Source organism: Ranitomeya variabilis, chromosome 1 (assembly GCF_051348905.1).
Source record: "Ranitomeya variabilis isolate aRanVar5 chromosome 1, aRanVar5.hap1, whole genome shotgun sequence".
In the NCBI taxonomy this organism is placed as follows: domain Eukaryota; kingdom Metazoa; phylum Chordata; class Amphibia; order Anura; family Dendrobatidae; genus Ranitomeya; species Ranitomeya variabilis.
The window spans coordinates 234,426,109-234,453,281 of record NC_135232.1 but is presented as its reverse complement, the minus strand read 5'-3'; positions in this window follow the sequence as shown (position 1 = coordinate 234,453,281).

Here is a 27,173-nt window from a genome sequence, read left to right as displayed (position 1 = left end):
TCATTAAAATGAACCACAACTGGATTTCAAAATCTTTTGCCCCACCTTGCCCGGCCGACACCTAGCTTTCCTATGAAAAGCTCTTGCCTGTGAATTACTTTTCTAATGTCTAATTTGCTGCAGCTGATTGTACAGCATACGACATGTTTACACCTCCCTAAATGGCCAAACTCCCCACACGGGGCCGTGGTATCGCGACTTGGCGCAAGCACCCGTGAGACTGCTGTTTGTCTGAAGAGGTGGGTGTGCTCGCTTTTGGTTGACGGCATTGCTACTGGGTCCCTCATAGTACAATGTAGTGTCTCTGGCGGTGGTGGTGCGCACCCAACGTCAGACACACCGTTGTAACATGAGGGGCCCTGGGGCGGTCCCGCCGGCCTCAAGAGAGTTCCCCCCTACCCCAGCTCAAAATGTGCTCTACCACGTGCAAAATTATGTCGCACAGCTCCACCAATCTTTAGTCTATTCGCTGACATCATTCAATGTCTGGCACTGACAATACAAATTTGTAGACATCTATGATGCAACTTAAAGTAGTCTGTGTCTGTGTCCTATATTGGCACCATTAAATAGTTACTGCCAAATTACTATGTCAGAAACTCAGTAGATGAGCCCACCCCTGTACCTAAGTATGCCACCTTTTTTTTGTTTTGGTTGTTTTGCGAGACATTAACATCTATTTATATTTTGGGAGTACTGGGACAGACACTCCTTGCACTACTCCTCCACTCACCACCAAGCTGCCTGTGTATCCATGTAACCGCTGTAAAGTTGCCATGAGCCTATTGTTTGTTATTTTAGGCCTTTGATAGCCTGTCTGCGGTCCCTACTTTAAATACTCCTCCACTCATCACCAGCTGCCTGCCCGTGTATCCATGTAACCGCTGTAAAACTGCCATGAGCCTATTGTTTGTTATTTTAGGCCTTTGATAGCCTGTCTGCGGTCCCTACTTTAAATACTCCTCCACTCACCACCAAGCTGCCTGTGTATCCATGTAACCGCTGTAAAACTGCCATGAGCCTATTGTTTGTTATTTTAGGCCTTTGATAGCCTGTCTGCGGTCCCTACTTTAAATACTCCTCCACTCACCACCAAGCTGCCTGCCCGTGTATCCATGTCCCCGCTGTAAAACTGCCATGAGCCTATTGTTTGTTATTTTAGGCCTTTGATAGCCTGTCTGCGGTCCCTACTTTAAATACTCCTCCACTCACCACCAAGCTGCCTGTGTATCCATGTAACCGCTGTAAAACTGCCATGAGCCTATTGTTTGTTATTTTAGGCCTTTGATAGCCTGTCTGCGGTCCCTACTTTAAATACTCCTCCACTCACCACCAAGCTGCCTGTGTATCCATGTAACCGCTGTAAAACTGCCATGAGCCTATTGTTTGTTATTTTAGGCCTTTGATAGCCTGTCTGCGGTCCCTACTTTAAATACTCCTCCACTCACCACCAAGCTGCCTGTGTATCCATGTAACCGCTGTAAAACTGCCATGAGCCTATTGTTTGTTATTTTAGGCCTTTGATAGCCTGTCTGCGGTCCCTACTTTAAATACTCCTCCACTCACCACCAAGCTGCCTGCCCGTGTATCCATGTCCCCGCTGTAAAACTGCCATGAGCCTATTGTTTGTTATTTTAGGCCTTTGATAGCCTGTCTGCGGTCCCTACTTTAAATACTCCTCCACTCATCACCAGCTGCCTGCCCGTGTATCCATGTAACCGCTGTAAAACTGCCATGAGCCTATTGTTTGTTATTTTAGGCCTTTGATAGCCTGTCTGCGGTCCCTACTTTAAATACTCCTCCACTCACCACCAAGCTGCCTGCCCGTGTATCCATGTAACCGCTGTAAAACTGCCATGAGCCTATTGTTTGTTATTTTAGGCCTTCGAAGCCTGTCTGCGGTCCCTCCTTACACTAGGCCTCCACTGACCAGACCACTGCTGCCCGTGTACCCCTGGAACCAATTTTAAAGTGCCTACAGCCAGCCCATTTTATTGTGTTAGGCCTTCGAAGCCTGTCTGCGGTCCCTCCTTCCACTAGGCCTCCACTGACCAGACCACTGCTGCCCGTGTACCCCTGGAACCAATTTTAAAGTGCCTACAGCCAGCCCATTTTATTGTGTTAGGCCTTCGAAGCCTGTCTGCGGTCCCTCCTTCCACTAGGCCTCCACTGACCAGACCACTGCTGCCCGTGTACCCCTGGAACCAATTTTAAAGTGCCTACAGCCAGCCCATTTTATTGTGTTAGGCCTTCGAAGCCTGTCTGCGGTCCCTCCTTCCACTAGGCCTCCACTGACCAGACCACTGCTGCCCGTGTACCCCTGGAACCAATTTTAAAGTGCCTACAGCCAGCCCATTTTATTGTGTTAGGCCTTCGAAGCCTGTCTGCGGTCCCTCCTTCCACTAGGCCTCCACTGACCAGACCACTGCTGCCCGTGTACCCCTGGAACCAATTTTAAAGTGCCTACAGCCAGCCCATTTTATTGTGTTAGGCCTTCGAAGCCTGTCTGCGGTCCCTCCTTCCACTAGGCCTCCACTGACCAGACCACTGCTGCCCGTGTACCCCTGGAACCAATTTTAAAGTGCCTACAGCCAGCCCATTTTATTGTGTTAGGCCTTCGAAGCCTGTCTGCGGTCCCTCCTTCCAATAGGCCTACACTGACAAAGGTACACCTGACAACAGACACATGGACCTGTAGGCATGGCCACGGAAGGTTACGTGTCCTTTGTGGCTCAATGGGTTAATGTATTGGATGCATGGTCCACACAGGGGACAGCCTGCTAAGTCTGTATGCAGTCCCTAATTCAAGTTGTCCTCAACTGAATAAAGCTGAGCTTCTACCTTCTGGCTCTCATTAAGTGTTTTTTAAAAAACAAAATGGTGGTTAGGGCCTACTAACGGCTTCTGCCCCTCCCTGGTGTTGCCCTCAACTGAATAAAGCTGAGCTTCTACCTTCCGGCTCTGATTAACTGCTGTTTTTAAACACATTGCTGGTTCCGGCCTACTAACGGTGTCTGCCCCTGCCTGGTGTTGCCCTCAACTGAATAAAGCTGAGCTTCAACCTTCTGGCTCTCATTAAGTGTTTTTTAAAAAACAAAATGGTGGTTCCGGCCTACTAACGGTGTCTGCCCCTGCCTGGTGTTGCCCTCAACTGAATAAAGCTGAGCTTCAACCTTCTGGCTCTCATTAAGTGTTTTTTAAAAAACAAAATGGTGGTTAGGGCCTACTAACGGCTTCTGCCCCTCCCTGGTGTTGCCCTCAACTGAATAAAGCTGAGCTTCTACCTTCCGGCTCTGATTAACTGCTGTTTTTAAACACATTGCTGGTTCCGGCCTACTAACGGTGTCTGCCCCTGCCTGGTGTTGCCCTCAACTGAATAAAGCTGAGCTTCAACCTTCTGGCTCTCATTAAGTGTTTTTTAAAAAACAAAATGGTGGTTAGGGCCTACTAACGGCTTCTGCCCCTCCCTGGTGTTGCCCTCAACTGAATAAAGCTGAGCTTCTACCTTCCGGCTCTGATTAACTGCTGTTTTTAAACACATTGCTGGTTCCGGCCTACTAACGGTGTCTGCCCCTGCCTGGTGTTGCCCTCAACTGAATAAAGCTGAGCTTCAACCTTCTGGCTCTCATTAAGTGTTTTTTAAAAAACAAAATGGTGGTTAGGGCCTACTAACGGCTTCTGCCCCTCCCTGGTGTTGCCCTCAACTGAATAAAGCTGAGCTTCTACCTTCCGGCTCTGATTAACTGCTGTTTTTAAACACATTGCTGGTTCCGGCCTACTAACGGTGTCTGCCCCTGCCTGGTGTTGCCCTCAACTGAATAAAGCTGAGCTTCAACCTTCTGGCTCTCATTAAGTGTTTTTTAAAAAACAAAATGGTGGTTCCGGCCTACTAACGGTGTCTGCCCCTGCCTGGTGTTGCCCTCAACTGAATAAAGCTGAGCTTCAACCTTCTGGCTCTCATTAAGTGTTTTTTAAAAAACAAAATGGTGGTTAGGGCCTACTAACGGTGTCTGCCCCTCCCTGGTGTTGTCCTCAACTGAACAAAGCTGAGCTTCCACATTCTGGCTTTCGGCCTATACTATCAGATATTAAACTGCATTTGGCCTACTAGTGTGGTTAGGCCCTTGAAACAGTGTCTGCTGCTCTTGGGTTTGCTACTCCACTGAACAAAGCAATGCCGCCTGTTTAGTCCTGTTACCAATTTTGATCTGCATTTAGCCTACTTTATTCTTTGGCCCTATATCTGTTTCCTCATCATCCTGCCCATTGCCCAGCCACTGCTAGATGAGTCTGCTGGTACATTGACCTAGACCACTACATTCCCCTTGTACTCTACACAGCCAGAATCTGACCCTGCTGAAAGTAAGGTTCCCCTTCCCGCATATTATACCACCTTACACAGGGACAAAGAGGAAGGTGCAGATGAAAGTGCAGGTTCCTTCATCAGGTGGGGGGGCATACTCGTTGGTGACGTCACTGGCACAGGGCCACTCAGAGTACGCAAAAATGTCGCTGCTGGTGGGAGGTGCCCCCGCCATGCAAACACACCGCCGTACTTTGAGGGGCCCTGTGCCAGTGCCAATGCGAACGAGTGGGCCCCCCCTGCTTGCTCAGGATCACAGCACTTGCAACGTTGAAATACTTACCTCTCCCTGCTCCACCGCCATGACGTAGTCCATGTTTCCTGGGCCCACTAAAACCTTGAACCAGCCCTACCCCCACAACTTTTGCCAAATGACCACCAATTTCCAGTGCCCAACTATTATTATAAAGTTAATTAAGATTGACAAGCTTCAGAAAATAAGAATGGATGTTTTTGGCAGTAAAATGTGCACTGTAGGTGTTTTCCTGGCCTCCACTCACTGCCGGCTATGCTTCCCCATTGACTTGCATTGGGTTTCGTGTTTCGGTCGATCCCCGACTTTTAGCGATAATCGGCCGACTTCACTCGACTCGACTCTGGACTAAATCGGGTTTCACAAAACCAGACTCGATCTTAAAAAAATGAAAGTCGCTCAACCCTAGTGGTGAGTACTTTGAACCCCCAAGTGCTTCACTTGCGAAGCTCAGAAGGGAAGAGGTGACATTTTTGAGTTCAGATTTTGCTGGAATGATTTGAGGGTGCCATGTCACATTGGCAGAGCCCCTGAGGTGCCAGAACAACAGAAACTCTCTATATGTGAACTCATTTTACAAACTACACTCCCCAATGAATTCATCTAGGGTTGCAGTGATCATATTAACACCACATGTGCCTCATAGAATTTTATATCACTGAGAAATGAAGAAAAAATAAATTACATTTTTACCCCTAAAATGTTGTTTTAGCCCCAAGTTTTTAATTTTTCTAAGGGCTAATAGGAATTTTGTTTTTGCAACAAACTGAGGTTCATTTTTTCCAGAGTGTGCCAATAACCAACGTGTAATCGGGAAATATTTTTCAGGCACAGTGCAAAGCTCAGAAGACAAGGAGCGCCAGATTTTATTTTATGGTTTGCTGTTTCCATGACCCACTGAGAAAGCCCTTGAGGTGCCAGAACAGTAGAACACCCCCTTAACCCCTTCACCCCCAAGGGTGGTTTGCACGTTAATGACCGGGCCAATTTTTACAATTCTGACCACTGTCCCTTTATGAGGCTATAACTCTGGAACGCTTTGACGGATCTTGGCGATTCTGACATTGTTTTCTCGTGACATATTGTACTTCATGTTAGTGGTAAAATTTATTCGATATAACTTGCGTTTATTTGTGAAAAAAATGGAAATTTGGCGAAAATTTTGAAAATTTTGCAATTTTCCAACTTTTAATTTTTATGCCCTTAAATCACAGACATATGTCACGCAAAATACTTAATAAGTAACATTTCCCACATGTCTACTTTACATCAGTACAATTTTGGAACCAAATTTTTTTTTTGTGACGGAGTTATAAGGGTTAAAAGTTGACCAGCAATTTCTCATTTTTACAACACCATTTTTTTTTAGGGACCACATCTCATTTGAAGTCATTTTGAGGGGTCTATATGATAGAAAATACTCAAGTGTGACACCATTCTAAAAACTGCACCCCTCAAGGTGCTCAAAACCACATTCAAGAAGTTTATTAACCCTTCAGGTGTTTCACAGGAATTTTTGGAATGTTTAAATAAAAATGAACATTTAACTTTTTTTCACACAAAATTTATTTCAGCTCCAATTTGTTTTATTTTACCAAGGGTAACAGGAGAAAATGGACCCCCAAAGTTGTTGTACAATTTGTCCTGAGTACGCTGATACCCCATATGTGGGGGTAAACCACTGTTTGGGCGTATGGCAGAGCTCGGAAGGAAAGGAGCGCCATTTGACTTTTCAATGCAAAATTGACTGGAATTGAGATGGGACGCCATGTTGCGTTTGGAGAGCCCCTGATGTGCCTAAACACTGAAACCCCCTACAAGTGACACCATTTTGGAAAGTAGACCCCCTAAGGAACTTATCTTGATGTGTGGTGAGCACTTTGACCCACCAAGTGCTTCACAGAAGTTTATAATGCAGAGCCGTAAAAATAAAAAATCATATTTTTTCACAAAAATGATCTTTTCGCCCCCAATTTTTTATTTTCCCAAGGGTAAGAGAAGAAATTGGACACCAAAAAATGTTGTGCAATTTGTCCTGAGTACGCTGATACCCCATATGTGGGTGTAAACCATTGTTTGGGCGCATGGCAGAGCTTGGAAGGGAAGGAGCGCCATTTGACTTTTCAATGCAAAATTGACTGGAATTGAGATGGGACGCCATGTTGCGTTTGGAGAGCCCCTGATGTGCCTAAACATTGAAACTCCCTACAAGTGACACCATTTTGGAAAGTAGACCCCCTAAGGAACTTATCTAGATGTGTGGTGAGCACTTTGACCCACCAAGTGCTTCACAGAAGTTTATAATGCAGAGCCGTAAAAATAAAAAATCATATTTTTTCACAAAAATTATCTTTTTGCCCCCAATTTTTTATTTTCCCAAGGGTAAGAGAAGAAATTGGACCCCAAAAAATGTTGTCCAATTTGTCCTGAGTACGCTGATACCCCATATGTGGGTGTAAACCATTGTTTGGGCGCATGGCAGAGCTTGGAAGGGAAGGAGCGCCATTTGACTTTTCAATGCAAAATTGACTGGAATTGAGATGGGACGCCATGTTGCGTTTGGAGAGCCCCTGATGTGCCTAAACATTGAAACTCCCTACAAGTGACACCATTTTGGAAAGTAGACCCCCTAAGGAACTTATCTAGATGTGTTTTGAGAGCTTTGAACCCCCAAGTGTTTCACTACAGATTATAACGCAGAGCCGTGAAAATAATTTTTTTTTTTTTTCTCAAAAATGATTTTTTAGCCCCCAGCTTTGTATTTTTACAAGGGTAACAGAATAAATTGGACCCCAAAAGTTGTTGTCCAATTTGTCCTGAGTACGCTGATACCCCATATGTGGGGGGGAACCACTGTTTGGGTGCATGACAGAGCTCGGAAGGGAAGGAGCGCCATTTGGAATGCAGCCTTAAATGGATTGGTCTGCAGGCGTCACGTTGCATTTGCAGAGCCCCTGATGTACCCAAACAGTACAAACCCCCCACAAGTGACCCCATATTGGAAACTAGACCTCCCAAGGAACTTATCTAGATGTGTTTTGAGAACTTTGAACCCCCAAGTGTTTCACTAAAGTTTATAGCGCAAAGCCGTGAAAATAAAAATGCTTTTTTTTTTTCACAAAAATGATTTTTTAGCCCCCAGTTTTGTATTTTCACAAGGGTAACAGGATAAATTAGACCCCAAAAGTTGTTGTCCAATTTGTCCTGAGTACGCTGATACCCCATATGTGGGGGGGAACCACTGTTTGGGTGCATGACAGAGCTCGGAAGGGAAGGAGCGCCATTTGGAATGCAGCCTTAAATGGATTGGTCTGCAGGCGTCACGTTGCATTTGCAGAGCCCCTGATGTACCCAAACAGTACAAACCCCCCACAAGTGACCCCATATTGGAAACTAGACCTCCCAAGGAACTTATCTAGATGTGTTGTGAGAACTTTGAACCCCCAAGTGTTTCACTACAGTTTATAACGCAGAGCCGTGAAAATAAAACATCTTTTTTTTCCCACAAAAATGATTTTTAGCCCCCCAAATTTTTATTTTCCTAAGGATAACAAGAGAAGTTGGACCCCAAAAGTTGTTGTTCAATTTGTCCCGAGTACGCTGATAACACATATGTTGGGGTAAACCCCTTTTTGGGCGCACGGGAGAGCTCGGAAGGGAAGGAGCACTGTTTTACTTTTTCAATTCAGAATTGGCTGGAATTGAGATTGGACGCCATGTCGCGCTTGGAGAGCCCCTGATGTGCCTGGACAGTGGAAAGCCCCCAATTCTACCTGAAACCCTAACCCAAACACACCCCTAACCCTAATCCCAACGGTAACCCTAACCACACCCCTAGCCCTGACACACCCATAATTCTAATCCCAACCCTAATCCAAACGTAAATGTAATCCAAACCCTAACCCTAACTTTAGCCCCAACCCTAACTTTAGCCCCAACCCTAACTTTACCTCCAACCCTAGCCCTAACCCTAACCCTACCCCTAACCCTAACCCTAAACGTGACTGAAATACGTGGCACTGAAACACGTGGCACTGAAACACGTGGCACTGAAATACGTGATACGTGGCACTGAAATACGTGATACGTGGCACTGAAATACGTGGCACTGAAATACGTGGCACTTAAATACGTGGCACTGAAATACGTGGCACTTAAATACGTGGCACTTAAATACGTGGCACTGAAATATGTGATACGTGGCACTTAAATACGTGGCACTGAAACACGTGGCACTGAAATACGTGATACGTGGCACTGAAATACGTGGCACTGAAATACGTGGCACTGAAATACGTGGCACTGAAATACGTGGCACTGAAACACGTGGCACTGAAATACGTGGCACTGAAATACGTCATACGTGGCACTGAAATACGTGGCACTGAAATACGTGATACGTGGCACTGAAATACGTGGCACTGAAACACGTGGCACTGAAATACGTGATACGTGGCACTGAAATACGTGGCACTGAAATACGTGGCACTATGACTGTCAGAAAATGTTCATTAAACGGTTAGGGGTGAGGTTAGGTGTAGAGTTAGGGTTAGAGTTTGGATCCCTTTATCACCTTGATGGTGGTGGGTGGCTTTTCAGTGTGTTTTCTGTTTTTTTCCGATAAAAATGCATGCGTTTTTAACGCAAACAAACGCATGTGCTTAAAAACGCAAGAAAATACTGCAGGTTGTATTTCTGAAAATGAACGCATGCAGAAAAAAACCGCATGCGTTTGAAAACGCGACCAAACGCGTACAAAAAAACCGCATGCGTTTTCAATGTTAAATATAGGGAAAAAACGCATGCGTTTTTTTCTGCAAAAAACGCTGCAGACAAAAACGCAAGTGTGAAACCAGCGACGCTTTTTATAGCAAAAAAGTTTTTGCGTCTCCACATTTTGAGACCTATAATTTTTCCACATTTTGCTCCACAGAGTCATGTGAGGTCTTGTTTTTTGCGGGACGAGTTGACGTTTTTATTGGTAACATTTTCGGACACGTGACCATTTTTGATCGCTTTTTATTCCGATTTTTGTGAGGCAGAATGACCAAAAACCTGCTATTCATGAATTTCTTTTGGGAGAGGCGTTTATACCGTTCCGCGTTTGGTAAAATTGATAAAGCAGTTTTATTCTTCGGGTCAGTACGATTACAGCGATATCTCATTTATATCATTTTTTTATGTTTTGGCGGTTTTATACGATAAAAACTATTTTATAGAAAAAATAATTATTTTGGTATCGCTTTATTCTCAGGACTATAACTTTTTTATTTTTTTGCTGATGATGCTGTATGGCGGCTTGTTTTTTGCGGGACAAGATGACATTTTCAGCGGTACCATGGATATTTATATCAGTCTTTTTGATCGCGTGTTATTCCACTTTTTGTTTGGCGGTATGGTAATAAAGCGTTGTTTTTTGCCTCGTTTTTTTTTTTTTTTCTTACGGTGTTTACTGAAGGGGTTAACTAGTGGGGCAGTTTTATAGGTTGGGTCGTTACGGACGCGGCGATACTAAATATGTGTACTTTTATTGTTTTGGTTTTTTTATTTAGATAAAGAAATGTATTTATGGGAATAATATATATTTTTTTTTTATTATTTATTTAGGAATTTTTTTTTTTTTTTTTTTACACATGTGGAAAAATTTTTTTTTTACTTTTTTACTTTGTCCCAGGGGGGGACAATACAGATCATTGATCTGGCAGTGTGCACAGCACTCTGCCAGATCGACGATCTGCTGTGCAGGGCTGCAGGCTTACCAAGTGTCTGCTCTGAGCAGGCACTCGGTAAGCCACCTCCTTCCCTGCAGGACCCGGATGCCGCGGCCATCTTGGATCCGGGACCTGCAGCCAGGAAGGAGGTAGGAGACCCTCGCAGCAACGCGATCATATCGCGTTGCTCCGGGGGTCTCAGGGAAGCCCGCAGGGAGCCCCCTCCCTGCGCGATGCTTCCCTATACCGCCGGTACACCGCGATCATGTTTGATCGCGGTGTGCCGGGGGTTAATGTGCCGGGGGCGGTCCGTGACCGCTCCTGGCACATAGTGCCGGATGTCAGCTGCGATATGCAGCCGACACCCGGCCGCGATCGGCCGCGCTCCCCCCGTGAGCGCGGCCGATCGCGTATGACGTACTATCCCGTCGGCGGTCATACGGGCCCACCCCACCTCGACGGGATAGTACGTCAGATGTCAGGAAGGGGTTAAGTGACCCCATTTTATGAACTATACCTCTCAATGAATTTATCTCGGGGTGCTATGATCATATTGACTCCATAGGTGTGTCACAGAATTTTATACATAGCAGCATTCAAACTGTCATTAACAAATAGAAAAATCAGAGGCTCTGTAAAAACAAAACCACGGTCAGGTAGACCCACAAAAATGTCATCCACAAATGCCAGGAAAATTGTTCGGGCTGCAAAGAAAAACCCACAAATAACATGAAAAATAGGAAAGTCAGCTCACCTATGTAGGGACTCCTCCACATCTATTCCCGCACGGAATGGATAGAGCAACCAGTGTGAGTAGAACATTATCTGGAACAGCTGTTCAGAGGATCAATGAGAAACTATAAGAACCCTCTCAGTCTACATCAGCCTATGCCATGAATAAGACGGATGTCGAAACCTGTAGGCTAAACACTATTCTTTGTGCATGAGGCTGTAATAGACTGTAGTGGTGTACCTCCAATTTTTTGCATTAATGTACACTCTGCATCCCACCTTGACTAAAAAAAACAGAAATGTAGACATTTTTGCAAATTTATTAGAATTAGAAAACTTGAAATATCACATGGTCATAAGTATTCAGACCCTTTGCTCAGTATTAAGCAGAAGCACCCTTTTGAGCTAGTGCAGCCACGAGTCTTCTTGGGAATGATGCAACAAGTTTTTCACACCTGGATTTGGGGATCCTCTGCCATTCTTCCTTGCAGATCCTCTCCAGTTCCATCAGGTTGGATGGTGAACATTGGTGGACAGCCATTTTCAGGTCTCTCCAGAGATGCTCAATTTGGTTTAGGTCAGGGCTCTGGCTGGGCCAGTCAGGAATGGTCACAGAGTTGTTCTGAAGTTGTTGTGGAGTGCAGTGATTATGCTGCTTTCCACGTATGAGCACATTGCTCTGTTATTCCCAATACTGGAGTGAGAGTGCAGTGGGTGGGCAGGGGGCGGTGTTGGACACAAAGGTTGGGCTGTGCCAGCTCTGGCTGTGAGGTTAAATAATAAAGCTCAGGTAATGGTCAAATTTGGTAGAGCCACAAGTAAACAAAGTGGGTGCGGTGAATGAAGTGAAATATAGGAGGAACAAAAGTCAAAAACAAAAATCTAAATTTTTAGGGGTGTTGTATATTACAATAAAACACAGATTAGCTTAAAAAAATTGATTTATGGTTGGACAATTTCTTTAACAATAGCAAGATTTTTAATCAATCAGTGGGAGTCTCAGGATCCAGTCCTCTACCAATCTGCTTAGAATTAAAGGGCCTAAAGCATAAAAATAAAAAACTCTCAATTTTAGTTACTCTTTAAAGTTCAGTTACACTCTCTGGTTGAGCTGTCAAAGACCCAATGCACTAACCTCTCCAGATCATCCCTCTCTAGATCATCCACACTTCCAATCTCTCCTGGTAGGACACTTGGTAGAAGACACAGATGACACAATTACATCATTGTGCCACTGAGTCATAGAGAGTATACCAGACACGAAATGTAGAAAGAGTTTCTGTAGTCCTAAAGCTACATTATTTTGCAGACAGCCCAGCTGTAGAAAAGGCTCCCTGCCCAATGTGCTGTTAATACCAAAAAACATTAGATTGGAATATGGGCATGGTGTCCTCCAGACCTTCAGGTCCCGGGTGATGGGTCCAATTACCCTCATTATGCTCCTCCATGGGTGCCCCGTCTACCAATCTGAGCCCCAGTCCAGCTGAACCAGATGTACCGGCGACATGTCTTGCTCTGATTCCACTTACGGATAGACATATGCCTACTTTGATTATGGTATAACACTGTAATGCTGAAAGACATTGAGAACAAAAATTCTCAGTGTCACAAAAAGTGTGCTTCCTGGATTTTAATTTTATTTATTTTTTAAGAGAAAAGAAAAATCTCCATAATTAAAAATGGAAATATAGCTGTCTACCTCACAAAGTTTTTATGTTGGAAAAACAATGTACATATATTTTTTACACAGTTCATTGTAATAGTCTAATATTAGACCTGTATATGCCACACGAATATGGCATCCTGGTGCAAGTATTTGCTATTGGGAAGTGAACTACCCTAAGTTTTCTTGGCCTATACATTTTTGTAGAGCCTCTGGGTGTCATTCTTTTTTTGTATTTTAAATTGTTTAAAAAGAACAACATTTATTTCTTGAATATCTGTTTTAATTGTCTAATTTAGCAACCGTACAACCCATGACCATATTGCATGTTGTCGTATGTTCATTTTGGGTTATGAACCTACGTATAGCTATTTGGCATCATTAGATTTTAGGGTATTGTTGCATTTTTGTTGAAGTGAGGGATAATTTGAAAAAATAAAATAAAATACAAAAAAATATCAGATCACAGCGCTCATAGAAATCCTTGGTCACCAGTTTGGGACCATTGTCCACCTCTGAAACCATGTACAGTGGGCCTGTGAACAGAATAATGCTGTGGATGGGGCTACGATGCACTACAGAATGAAGGCAATATGCCGCCTAACGAAACTTTTTGCAGACCCAGTATACCTTTCAATAGAATGGTAGTCTCTACTGGCTGTGGCTTCATTCAGCAGAATAAAGTACTGTGCAATATTGCAAAAATTGTTCAAAAATTGTTTGAGGAACATGAAAAAGAGTATAAAGTGTTAAGTTGATTTCCTAAGTCCCAAAAGAACATCTGTGTAAGCTGCTAGAAAGCAATAGAAGACTATTACATGAAGAATTTACAAATTGCCTCAACTAGCCATAGCTACAGTATTTTGTTGGCATGAGAGAAACTGTACCTACACAATATTAACCAGTTCAGGAAAAGAACATTTTTCCCCGGTCCTGACCAGGCACCTTTTCAGTTTTCTTTGTACACGCGCTTTTGACAACTCTAAAATAATTTACTTAGAGTTTCAAAAAAATTTTGTCTCTTTTTTCCACGATACAAGGGGCATAATTTTTAAATTACTTTCATTTTATGACATCAGAGACATCAAATTTAAAAAAAACGGAAGCAATTTTTTATTTTTTATTCTTTTTAAAGACTATGAAATATGGCTAAAATGAGAGGCAGGAGCAGGGATTCAATTTAAACCAAAATTAAGGAGTAATTCTAGTAACCAAATAAAATTAGCATCATACTACAGGGTGAGGCATGTATATGGATAAACCTATAGAAAATATGAATGGTTGGTGATATCAACTTCCTGTTTGTGGCACATTAGTATATGGGAGGGGGAAACTTTTCAAGATGGGTGGTGAGATGGCGGCTATTTTGAAGTCGGCCATTTTGGATCCAACTTTATTTTTTCCAATGGGAAGAGGGTCTTGTGACATATCAAACTTATTGAAAATTTCACAAGAAAGACAATGGTGTGCTTGGTTTTAATGTAACTTTATTTTTTCATGAGTTATTTACAAGTTTCTCTTTGTTTACAGCCATTGACATGTCACAGAGGTTAACACGTGAGGAGCGGATAGAAATTGTGTTGATGTCTAGTGAACACAGTACCCGGGTCATTGCAGCAGATTTCAATGCAAGCTTTCCCCCTCCCATATACTAATGTGCCACAAACAGGAAGTTGGTATCACCAACCATTCCCATTTTATTTAGGTGTATCCATATACATGGCCCACCATGTATATGATGCTCATGTAGGCAAAAAGTACTAGTTAACCAAAAATAGCCACATCAACAAAAATAACACCAAGCATATCTTACTAAAATCAAAGAAGATAGCACATGACAACAAACAATTTAAAATCATGATTAAAAACAGAGGGAGCAGCCCATCTGTTATGATCCTAGTGGTAGAGGATCTCAGAAGTTCCAGCTAAGTCCGCAAACACAAAAACCAGCTCATAGGGAGGTGGTAACTTGGCTGACCGTATATCTAATCCTAGCGCAACAACTAGAAGTAGCCGGGGAAAGTACCTACGTTGATTCTAGACGTCTCGCACCAGCCGGAGAACTAACTAACCCTTTCAGAGAAAATAAGACCTCACTTGCCTCAAGAGAAAGGACCCCAAAGTTATAATACAAGCCCCCAACAAATAATAACGGTGAGGTAAGAAGAAAAGACAAACGTAAGAATGAACTAGATTTAGCAAAGAGAGGCCCACTAATTAATAGCAGAAAATAGGAAGAGGACTTATGCGGTCAGCAAAAACCCTATAAAAATATCCACGCTGAATATCCAAGAACCCCCGCACCGACTAACGGTGTGGGGGGAGAATATCAGCCCCCTAGAGCTTCCAGCAAAAACAGAAATCACATTATGAACAAGCTGGAACAAAATAGAAGCAAAGCGAATAAACAAAAATAAGAAAGCAGGACTTAGCTTATCTTGCAAAGAACAGGAGACCAGGAGTCAGGAGCAAACAGACATAGACTGACTACATCGATTCCAGGCACTAGACTGAGTTTCCAGGAAGTCTAAATAGGAACACCCAAGGCCTAACGAACCAGGTGGGTACCAACCTGGAGAAAGATGATCCAAGTGTAATACCGCTAGTGACCACAAGAGGGAGCCAAGAAATATAGTTCACAACACCCATCACACACTTCTGTTTATATAATAAATAACTTGGCACTCAACTAGTATGTGATGATAATGAAAGAAAGATAAATATTTATTACTTGAATGGCAGTCTGTTATGGTTTCCAATGGCAAGGAAACATCAGAAGCATAGAAATAACGGACAAGCTCTCGGGTGATGGAAACTAGAGCTGACCGCGATGCTAAACCTACACACCACACTAGAAGTAGCCAGGGGGCATTCCTGCGTTGTCTCTAGATGCCGCGCGCCAGCCGGAGAACTAACTACCCCTGGTAGAAGAAAACACAGTCCTGGCTTGCCTCCAGAGAATGTCCCCACAGGAGATAGCAGCCCCCCACATATAATAACGGTGAGAGCAGATGAAAAGACACACATAGTATGAAAGCAGATTTAGCACAGAGAGGCCCGCTAACTAAATAGCAGAAAGATACAACAGAGGACTTCGCGGTCAGCTGCAAAACCCTTCAAAACACCATCCTGAAATTACCTTAACTCATGTGACAACTCATGCCACTGGAGTGGTAATTTCAGCCCAACAAGAGCTTCCAGCTGCAGAGATTCACATAAGTGCAAACTGGACAAAACATACAAAAATAGACTTAAGGACAAAAGTGTCCAACTTAGCTGAGCAGAAAACTGGGAGCAGGAACATGCAACAGAATCACTCTGTCTGGATACATTGATGGCCAGCATTAGAATGACTGAGGAGCAAGGTTAAATAGGATACTCCCACATCCTGATAGGAACAGGTGAACTGAGAAGGCAAAGCTTGCAGGACACCAGTACCACAAGAGACCACCGGGGGAGCCCACGAACCGAATCACAACAGCAGTCCAGTAAAAAATGTTTCGGTCATAATCATAAGACCTTCCTCAGTAAACTGCATTATAAACATATAACAAAACAATAATGGGTATACAAAATAACAGAGCATAGATTCACAGCAAGATAAATCTCACAATGTTAATGTGACATGTGACAAAGTGGAAGGGAGGGAAAATAGGAATAGGACAAGATAATAATTTTGACGTACCCGACTGCTTATATGAGATGGAATATCACTGGACATGAATAGAATCATATATAATGATAGTAGTGAACCTTCCGGGAAAAAGAGAAAAAATGGAAATAGTTTCCCTATGGTAGTGATGGAATAAATGGTAGACTAGTGTTCTAATGAAAATATACTAACCAAATGAGCTGGGTAAGTATACCTAGCATCCCAGCATCCGGTGGAGTAGAATTAGGTAACAATAGGAACTGTAAGATAACATACGAATATACTAAAGAAATTGATGTTCTAAAGTGAATAAATATCACAAAAAGAATATGAGGATTCTTACCTAGCACAATAGTACTGGAATAAATGTGTCTGTCCTATCAGGAATAAGGACGTACTGGATATATAGATATGGCACAGGATATTCCACAGTGGAAGGAGACAGGATCTCATAAACAGACAACCAGTGGTCAGTGTTTTTGGCCTAAGAATAAAGTAGTCTGACGTTATGCGCATAAGTTACCTGCTGTGTCCAGTAATAAGGTGAGAAAATGACTCACCCATTAGTGTGGGGCTCTTATGGAAAATATCCTGGGATAGGGTAGCCTATATCTGTGGCTCCTATGATACAATGAAGTATAAGTTATAATCTATACGGATAGTGGGAGAGTATAGCGAAAAAGAGTAACCAACCTGGATAAGGCAGATGCAGGGTGCACATCAACGCGGTGTCCGCCGCTAGTTGAATGTGCAGGGGCCAAACATCTATACTGAAATAGTGGTGAGGCGGGACAATGTTACCGCCTAACCGGAAGTGCGTCACTCATTGAGGCTAACTGTGTCAATCTCTGTGGCACCACCTATTGTTTGGGAATCTAACCGCTAGTGCGGTTGCTTGTAAATCACTCCTGAGGGCTTATGGGAGATGTAGTTCAGTTGAGCGTACTGACCGGAAGTGTGTCATCCTGTGAGACACTTACTTCCTGTTTGGAAGACGCTGAAGCTGTGATCATGGTGACCGTAGTGCGGTCACATGATGTCCATATGTGGCGATATCGCCACATGTGGACATCATGTGACCGCACTACGGTCACCATGATCACTTCTTCAGCGTCTCCCAAACAGGAAGTAAGCGTCTCACAGGATGACGCACTTCCGGTCAGTACGCTCAACTGAACTACATCTCCCATAAGCCCTCAGGAGTGATTTACAAGCAACCGCACTAGCGGTTAGATTCCCAAACAATAGGCGGTGCCACAGAGATTGACACAGTTAGCCTCAATGAGTGACGCACTTCCGGTTAGGCGGTAACATTGTCCCGCCTCACCACTATTTCAGTATAGATGTTTGGCCCCTGCACATTCAACTAGCGGCGGACACCGCGTTGATGTGCACCCTGCATCTGCCTTATCCAGGTTGGTTACTCTTTTTCGCTATACTCTCCCACTATCCGTATAGATTATAACTTATACTTCATTGTATCATAGGAGCCACAGATATAGGTTACCCTATCCCAGGATATTTTCCATAAGAGCCCCACACTAATGGGTGAGTCATTTTCTCACCTTATTACTGGACACAGCAGGTAACTTATGCGCATAACGTCAGACTACTTTATTCTTAGGCCAAAAACACTGACCACTGGTTGTCTGTTTATGAGATCCTGTCTCCTTCCACTGTGGAATATCCTGTGCCATATCTATATATCCAGTACGTCCTTATTCCTGATAGGACAGACACATTTATTCCAGTACTATTGTGGTAGGTAAGAATCCTCATATTCTTTTTGTGATATTTATTCACTTTAGAACATCAATGTCTTTAGTATATTCGTATGTTATCTTACAGTTCCTATTGTTACCTAATTCTACTCCACCGGATGCGTGGCATGCTAGGTATACTTACTCAGCTCATTTGGTTAGTATATTTTCATTAGAACACTAGTCTACCATTTATTCCATCACTACCATAGGGAAACTATTTCCATTTTTTCTCTTTTTCCCGGAAGGTTCACTACTATCATTATATATGATTCTATTCATGTCCAGTGATATTCCATCTCATATAAGCAGTCGGGTACGTCAAAATTATTATCTTGTCCTATTCCTATTTTCCCTCCCTTCCACTTTGTCACATGTCACATTAACATTGTGAGATTTATCTTGCTGTGAATCTATTCTCTGTTATTTTGTATACCCATTATTGTTTTGTTATATGTTTGTAATGCAGTTTACTGAGGAAGGTCTTATGATTATGACCGAAATGTTTTTTACTGGACTGCCATTCAATTAATAAATATTTATCTTTCTTTCATTATCATCACATACTAGTTGAGTGCCAAGTTATTTATTATATATACGTTACTGGTGTGGGCAACCTATCTTGAGCACCAACACAGCTGTGCCACGCTATACTTCACACTTCTGTTTATAACATGATCAGGGAGTATATAAAAAATATATATATGGTAAGTATGCCAAAGTTGCAAGACTTGCGGTAAAAGAATATATCAAATAAATATATGTGCCAAGTAAAGTGCAGTGGAAATGCGTATTAATAAGAATTATAATCATAAATGTAAGAAAATTTCATTATAATAAAGTTATGCTAGTTTAATTGGTCCATATATAGTGTTGTTTGTATATAGTAAGGTGCTAATCATGCTAATCATTATAGTATTGGTCGCAAGAAATTTCCATGAAAACAGACAATAAGGCAATATATACTAACCAGGATTCATGCTGTGCGTGTTGACACAGCTGCCCCACACTCCAACGCGCATTTCACATGTTGCTTCGTCAGAGTGAAGTCTAACTGGTCTGTAGGAACCAGAACTCTTAATGGTTGGTAGTGGATCAAATACTTATTTCTCACTGCAAAATGCAAATTAATGTATATAATTTATACAATGTGATTTTCTGGATTTTATTTTTGATATTCTATCTCTCAATGTTAAAACTAACCTACCCTTAAAATTATTGACAGTTCATGTCTTTGTTAGTGAGCAAATTTACAAAATCAGCAAGGGATCAAATACTTATTTCCCCCACTGTATGTTAACTTATTTTAGATGTGGGGCCATCAGAAGACAATATTATTGCAAAAGCCAATGCCATGTAAGAAAACAAGTGAGATTGGGAAGTTGAATTTGTGATGTTTTTTTTTTTCATTCTAGAAACCAATCCAGTTGGATTGGGACATATTGTCATGTAAACTTGACTTGATGCATAAAGCGATATTACTGCCTGCTAAATGTTTTTAGAGAAAGCAATGATTATACTAACAGAAATGAATAGGGTTAACCTGAAGATTGCTTTCCTTCTCAATGAAAATACAAACTTTTTAATTATGGCAGTTAAGCAACTGTTGAAAAGAAAACACAACAGTTTCACTCTTTGTAGATGACACCTATACTGTTCATCTCTTTAACATATTCAATCTCAGGGATTTATGCTTATGTGCCAACCTCATTAAGAACTGCAAAAATAATGTAATACCTATTTTGCACAGATGAAAGAATTACTGCAGATTGCATGTTTCTCTGAACGGCTTAGCAGATCAATTGGTTCTGCAAGCAGACAGAGCATAAATTAGGGGGAAGGGGAGAAAAAAAGTCAACATTTTGCAAAATGGGAATGAAAAAACATTTATCCAATCTGTGTTGCAAAACTCTGCTGCGGGTATGTGAGAAGACAAGGTTAGTGTGTATGCATATAACACTAAAAAATATTCACAGAAGCAAACAGACTTTCTACTTGATTGCTCTGAAGTGAGGTGCTAATAACCTTTTTTTAATGGAAACAATTTGCATTTGTTTAGCAAAGAATACAAAATTCTAGTAAATGCCTTTGGCTTCACTTCTTGTGGTCATATTTATCTTTTGTTGCCGATCGAACTATTTCATACGCTTTCAATTAGCCAGATGGAGAACTTGGAAGATTCATTGAGATTGCTACTGTTTTTAAGAAACACAAAGCATGCTGACTAATACAGAGTAAAAACAATGACCTTATGTAAACTCAGATTTTACTCAAAGTAAAATCCGAGTTTAAGTATTTAAGGGTGGAAATAAAGGGAAAAAAGGAGTTGCCTATTCAATAGGAGTTGTTAGAAGCAAAATTCCTATCCAGAGTGGCAGCTAGCTGTACTTTCACCCCTGGTGATGAGTTAATTTGCTGCCCAGCCTTGTGTCTACATACTTTGGAGGAAGTAGAGAGGTTTTTTGGCGTCCTCACCATAATTATTCAGCCACAGTAGCTTATTCTTCCCCACACTTTCTTAGGCATACCTTTGCTGAAGACCCTGTACTCAAGATAAAACCTGTAACTACACCACCCACCTACTATACCATTCATAATACTGGTGCCTTTTTATCTGGTAGTATGGCTTTGGGCTTGTTTGAGTGACTGCTTTCTCTTTTATTTCTTTATCACAGTAACTAATGATGCATGCCAACAATAGGATCAGAAGAATTGCTAAAATGATCAAAGTATGTATTACTCTTACTCTATTACTGGTGTAGAGTGTTAGATTTTAGTATTAAAATAATTTGCTTTTATGGAAAGTGCTGAAAAAAATCCAGTCCAGTAAGCATCCAGAATAGTCTACGCCAATGTGTAAGAATTTATTTTTTTGTTGAGCTTACATATACAGGCTATTAATCATTTTCAGCTGTAAATCCAGGAATCACCTTGCATCATTAATCCACATTAACTTTGTGTCTCCGTCACTTGTGTCATTTTGCCCATACTCATAATGCAGCCTCTGAAGTTTAAAATAGGGCAAAATAATGTGCCTTTTCAGAAGATTTCAGTGTCCTGTCATACGGTACCTTTTGGAATTTCAAGGTCAACGGTATTTCTCACCTTTCAGAAAATTTGTTCTGGAAAGTCTAAAAATAGTTCTGACGCCACTTTCTGAGCAGCCTTCAAGTGACAGCAGACCAAGGAGCTCATTACTTTTCTTTCAAAGGAAGACCACATCTGCACTTAACCCTCTCACAAATCACAGCTTCGAGTGCATGGTGATTTTCTACAGTGGCACATATCCCATTTTATATAGGGGACTTCTTTTAATTTGCAAAAAGAATTTGTACCCAAACTCTTAGAGTAATAATGCAGTCATGGTATCATTTCAGTAAAAGTTAAAATACAATAAAACATACAATTTAATATTATCATAAAATGGGTCAGCGTTGTTTGGATCGTAAACCCTTGTTAGACAACAAATTATATCATGACAGAAACATTATTAACATGCTCTAGTTGTATTATTTATTGTATACAATCTTAAAATATATGTACAGAGGTTTACAACAGGAAAAAACGAAAAAAGAAATACAGATGATTACTTTGTAAGATTGATATATCTTTCAATGTAATTTTAAAGAAGGTAATATAATTTTAGTCATGATGCACTCTTTAAACTAAGATCCAGCACCATCAGACACTCGATTTTTCTTTTTCTTATTTTCCCTGACCACTAACATATCGTTACTAGATTGAACTAATATGCTGTAATAGCCCTTAGAATTAATTGAACTGATGGAAAGTCAGAATATATGTAGCTGACAGTTTACACTTTCATTAGAAAATCCTTTTAGTATGAGTCTATGGAAAGTTAAAGTTAAACAAAAGTTAAAAATTGGAGGTTTTATTTATCTTGTATTAGCTAATAAAAATCTGATGCTGTTGAGGAAATTTATGGATCGTTTTTTCTTCTCACACAGGTTTTGCAGTTCTAAATCTATCTGGACATTTTAAAGATTGTGACTGTCATCAACACATCTGCCATGCCAGAATATTAAGAAGTTGCAGCTAGAGATGAGCAAATCAACTTGAGTTGATTTAAATTTTTCCAACATTCAGATTTTTTTGTAGTTTACTTCTACATAGTTTCAGAATTTTTGCAAACTGTAATGTGCCATCAAACAGTTAAAAAATATTGTTATACTCACCTCAGCCCTCCGCTACTCACACTGTCATCCATCCTGTTCTCCCCGCATCTTCTAAATCCTTTGCTGCTCAAGTTAAATTCATTGGTTCTCATGCACTGTGTCAGACTTTTTGGTGTCATGGCATCCATGAACTTTCTATGAAGGCATGTGAGAGGTCAATGGTATCACAACATGTGCCATTAACCTCCCGCACCTGCGCAGAATCCTTCTGCTTGCCATAACACCCAGAAGACAAGCACAATGCAAGAGGACAGAAGATTCCAATTTAAGTGGCAGGGGATCAGATGATACAGCGAGGAGCGGAGATGGGTGGCAGTGAGTTGTGGAAGATCCGGAGTGGTGAGCAGAGAGCAAAGTATAACAATTTTTTTATTACATACATATTATGTACATTATGCTCTTTGGAATAGATAAAACATAAAGCTTCAAAAGGAACATGAATTTAATTCCCTACAAATCACATTTCACAAGAAAAAATGCGTGAACAGGCAAATTCAAATTTTGACTGATCTACTCATCTCTAGCTGCCTAGCTGCAAACAAAGAACAGCCAATCATTGGTTGTTGCTTGCACGTGACTCAACAATGTCATGTCACTGCTGGGAACAGTGTCGCCAACATCACTGGAAGGGTACTGCTGTGGGATTTGAGTATACATTGTTTTCATTGTAATAGGGGCCTGAATTGATTATACTGAAGTTGTCCAGTAGTGGACAACCCCTTCTAACCATTGAAAATTATGTTGAAAAGAAAATTGGAAAAACAAAAAAACAAAATAGAAAAAAAATAAAGTAGAGTTGGTCTCATTTAAGGCAAACACAAGAGAAAAAGAGAAACTGTCAAGTTGTTCTGACTTTGACCTGCTAAATTTGGCAACCAGAATAAATCTCTGGATTAGTTATGAATGTCAAGCAATCTAATATACATGACTGTAATATGTTAGTTCATCAAGAAAGGAAGGCAAATCTCTTAAAGTAATTTAATGAATTAATCATTACAACATCTGGTGACAGGGATTTCCAAAGTCTTTCTTATCTACTTATCTATTTTTCATCTCACAGTGGATTGTCTATTGTTATATTTGTAGGGTAAGTAGAAAAGAAAAATAAAAACAGACTTTCTGATTTAGTGAAAAGTACTACAAATTGCACTGAATTGATCAATTCCCACACAAACGTTGTAGAGATTTCCCCATAGATATTGACACGCAGTTAAGATGTTTAAACTTGCAAATTATACATTTATTTTCAGGTTGTTGGTTGATTTTACCACATTGAGTTTAATGGTCCAGATGATATCTGCAACAAAACTCAATTATTACAGATTTTGTTTTGGATCTTCAGGATCAAAACAAAGTAACCATGAGTGACACATATATAAGCAAATACATAGAAAAGAGTTACAGACAAACAAGTAAAAGAAACTTGACATAAGTCCCCTTCAAGCCAGGTTCACACAAGTGTTTAAAAAATTGTCCAAGTCTCATCTAGAAAACTCAGACAATTTTTTTTCTAATTTGTAATCCATATGGAATTTATCACGCTTTTAGCACCACAGAGAGGGTCCAGAAGACCACCATGTCTGATTTCTAGTACTCCTGCACTGCTTATAAGCACTTCACTTACTATCACACAGTGCAGGTTTCTGCTAGCAGTGAAGGGGTTAATCTGCTCAGTTGAGAGCTCCTGAAAGCTTTCCTGCTTTGAAGGTCTCAACTGTTCAATATTTGCCACTCCCCTCTGCTATATATACTTGCTGCTGGAAAGCAAAGGCTTTCTGTGTTAGTTTAATACTGCCTGTTTCTTGAGATTGGAGGTGTTGGTGATTTGTTTGTGTGTTTATCCTCATCCTCTCCTACTTAGTTTTTCTTCTTTTAACTTCCGGGTGTTCCACTCTGTTGTTTGTGAGTGCATATTTTTACGATTGATATTTTCATTTATCCCTGTATGTTTTCCTGTTAGTCTCATTTCTGTATTTGTATACTCTGCTACTCTCCACTTCCCTCGGTGGGTGAGGGGACAGATAAGGGCTAATTTAGGAGCTCAGTAAGGCACGTGACCCTGGTGTTTTCACCATCAGAAGTAATCCAAGGAGCAGGGATAGCTAAGGAACTCCTAGCTTTAGGCATAGAGAAGGAGACCTTAGTGCCAGGATCTCTGGAAACTGTGCCATGACATTAACACCGCTCTGGCTGGGCAACTGCAGCAACTCAGCCTGGAGCAACTACACACTGTAGTTTTGCAGCATCCAAATTTGTCTGGAGTAGGGACCGTGACTCCCAGTCAACCCATATTGGAGCCTAAGAATAGCTTTACTTGACAGGTTCTCTGGGGGCAAGACAAGTTTGTTGATTTCAGGGAGGCTTGTAAGCTTTACTTTAATTTGTGTTCACAATCCTCAGGAATCAAGGAGCAATGGATAGGGATTGTAATATCTCCTTTAGGGTGACCCCCAAGCCGGGGCATTTTCTCTCCCTGCCAACTCTCTATGACTCTGTACGGTTGAGGAATTTTTTCAGTCTCTGGGTCATATATGCAATGCACCCTGACTACCTCTCCCTGGCAGATTCTACTCTACATCTGCTTCATCAGGGAGACTGTTGTGAATTCTGTTGTGGGTTCTGCTCTTGGGCTCCCTCCGGTGGTTATAAGTGGTAGTGCTGCTGTTTGTCCTTCACAGCAGTCATCAGGTGCTTCCACTTTGGACGGGGCAATTTAGTCTGGCTTCACCCTTTAGTGAGTGCCAGTTGTCCATTGTTTTCTTGAGGATTCACATCTCTGCTTGGTTTCTCCTGCTGGATTGTCCAAATCATCAAAGATAAGTCCTGGCTTTGTTTTTGCAGTCCACATGCGGTGGACTTTATAGTTCAGTGAATTGCTATGTTTTTCTTGTCCAGCTTTGTCTGTGTAAGGATTTATTCAGCCAAGCTGGAAGCTCTGGAGTCACAGAGTTACCCTCCATGCCTTTAGTTAGGTGTGGAGATTTTTGTATTCTCTGTGGTGGATTTTTGTAGTATTTTAATACTGACCGCACAGTACTCTGTCCTGTCTTTTCTTTCTAGGTAGCGTGGCCTCCTTTGCTAAATTCTGTTTTCAGTCTGCGTTTGTAATTTCCCTCTCCTCTCACAGTCAATATTTGTGGGGGGCTGTCTTTCCTTTGGGGATTTTCTCTGAGGCAAGATAGTTTTCCTGTATCTTTCTTTAGGGGTAATTAGTCCTCCGGCTGTGACGAGGTGTCGAGGGAGTGACAGGAACATCCCACGGCTACTTATAGTTGCGGTGTTAAGTTCAGGGTCTGCGGTCAGTATAGAGGCCACCTACTCCAGAGCTCATCCATGCTGCTCCTAGGCCACCAGATCATAACAGTACAACTGGCAAAAAATGAGTTAACCGCATCTCAAAAGAAGGGAAAGAAAGTGCTGAGACATTTTTTTTCTGTACTCTGTTGTGTTTTTTTTTCCCTCTTCACCTCTGGGTGGCTCAAGAGTTAGGCGCTGACATGGATGTTCAGGGACTTGCTTCTCGGGTGGATCAACTTGCTGCTAGAGTACAGGGTATTTCTGATTATATCGTGCAGACTCCTGTTTTAGAGCCTAGAATTCCTACCCCCGATCTGTTTTTTGGGGACAGGTCCAAATTTTTGACCTTTAAAAATAACTGTAAACTGTTTTTTGCTCTGAAGCCCCGTTCCTCTGGTGATCCCATCCAGCAGGTAAAAATTGTCATTTCTCTGTTGCGTGGCGACCCGCAGGATTGGGCATTTTCCCTGGAATCTGGGAATCCGGCCTTGCTTAATGTAGACACCTTTTTTCAGGCACTTGGGTTATTGTATGATGAACCTAATTCTGTGGATCATGCTGAGAAAACCTTGTTGGCCCTGTGTCAGGGTCAAGAAGCGTCAGAATCCTATTGCCAGAAAATTAGAAAATGGTCTGTGCTTACTAAGTGGAATGAGGATGCTTTGGCGGCAATTTTCAGAAAGGGTCTTTCTGAATCTGTTAAAGATGTTATGATGGGCTTCCCCACGCCTGCAGGTCTGAGTGATTCTATGTCTCTGGCCATTCAAATTGATCGGCGCTTGTTATGGTCTGGTGATTAAGGAGCGACATGCGACTAGCTCTGAGCAGGTGGTAACTATACTGACCGCAGTTCCTGATCTTAACACAGACACTAGCAGTAGCCGTGGGATGTTCCTGTCACTCCCTGGACACCTCGTCACAGCTGGAGATCTAGCTACCCCTAAAGGTAGAAGCAGGAAAGCTATCTTGCCTCAGAGAAAATCCCCAAAGGATAGGACTGCCCCCCACAAATAATGACTGTGAGAGGAGAAGGAAATGACATACGTAGTATGAAACAAGATTTAGCAAAGGAGGCCACTACTAGCTAGACAGAATTAGTACAGAACAGAAAACTGTGCGGTCAGTAATAAAAACTAGAAAAAGTCCACCGCAGAGAAATGCAAAAATCTCCACACCTGACTAAAGGTGTGGAGGGCAAACTCTGCTGCCCAGAGCTTCCAGCTTAGCTGACTAGATACATACTGATAAGCTGGACAAATGAGCAAAACATAGAAAGTGCTAAACAACAAAGTCCACAACTAGTGTTGAGCGATACCGTCCGATACTTGAAAGTATCGGTATCGGAAAGTATCGGCCGATACCGGCAAAGTATCGGATCCAATCCGATACCGATACCCGATACCAATACAAGTCAATGGGACTCAAGTATCGGACGGTATCCCTGATGGTTCCCAGGGTCTGAAGGAGAGGAAACTCTCCTTCAGGCCCTGGGATCCATATTAATGTGTAAAAGAAAGAATTAAAATAAAAAATATTGCTATACTCA